Below are 1,353 nucleotides of genomic sequence, written 5' to 3'. Positions count from 1 at the left end.
TTCACTGCGTTCACTGAGTTCACTGCGTTCACTGACACTGAATCCTCAGTGTTATATGGTTTCTTCATTTTTTTTTGCAGAATACTTAATCCCATTTGACTTAAACCGTCAGATGTTAAATCGGATTCATCTGATTTTGTGCCAGCAATTTATGTGGGTATTCTAATTTTTTATTTTTTTTTATTATTATTTTTCTTTTATCCATCTCGATATCCACTTCAATTTTAGGAGATAATTTAGCTCTCTGTAGTTCTTAGTTGGGTTTCGTCCCCTTTCTCGGTAGTTCTTTCGTGTCTCGCGATAGTTCCAGTGAAAACCATTCATCTCAACCAGTTGCCGCGCTCCGGGCGTCCCCCGGTAAAGTCCGTGCAGCAGATTGACCGGAAAACAAAGCGGAGCACTGTAAGTTCTAAATCAGGACGTTACACTGGACTCCAATGATTCGTTTGATAACCCGTATCGATCGACGATCCTCGGTCGGTAATTGCTCAAACTGCCGCCCATTTTCTTTAGATGGCTTTGCACCATGTATTTTTAGGTTGATTTAGATCAAAGCTGCCCACCATGAACTTAGAATTGTTATTTCCAAACGGCCACGAGAATACGATTGTTTTTCTCGAACTAGGATTGTACGCTACTTGTACATCTTACCGTGTCGATTTTTCCAAGCCTGATTGAGCCTGGCTTGACTCTGAAAATTTCTTGCAATGAAATTCACACTGCTTCTCTGCAGGTGTTTGCTTGGATTTAAATTCCACTACAGTCTTTGTCTTGCTTGACACAACCGCGCGAAAAGCTGGCAGCTTCGTTTCGCAAACCTTTTTCACCATATGCGAATCAATTTGCTGTCCCTTTTAGTATCTTCTAGTTTTTCAATGGATGTTTTAATTCTTCCCATTTCTCATAACTGGCTCGAAGGACTAATGTTTTGTACTTTGCTGGATTTAATTCTACAATATCAGGGAAAAAATGAAATACACATGCATTTATGATTGTTAATTTTTCGCTATCTTGCTTATTTTTTATTTTTTTTACATGCACACCTAATGACGCTTTTATCGATAGCTCGAAGTACAGTATTCAAAGCAAATTTTAACTATACCAAATTTATCTTACAAATAAAATTCTTAGCATCATGAGGTTATTGCGCAAACATATGTAATCATTGATTAAAGTACACACATACACACACGCATACACGCACGCACGCACGCACGCACTTACGCACGCACGCACGCACATATACGTGTACCTTAATTAGGAATTATACTAACCTAGTATAATTATCCTAAATCAGATCAAAGACCATTTTAAAACGTGTTACACTAATATTGAATCTCTCTTTCTTCAAAA

This window comes from Trachymyrmex septentrionalis, unplaced genomic scaffold (assembly GCF_001594115.1).
Source record: "Trachymyrmex septentrionalis isolate Tsep2-gDNA-1 unplaced genomic scaffold, Tsep1.0 scaffold272, whole genome shotgun sequence".
In the NCBI taxonomy this organism is placed as follows: Eukaryota; Metazoa; Arthropoda; class Insecta; order Hymenoptera; family Formicidae; genus Trachymyrmex; species Trachymyrmex septentrionalis.
Note: the sequence above shows the minus strand (reverse complement) of the source record.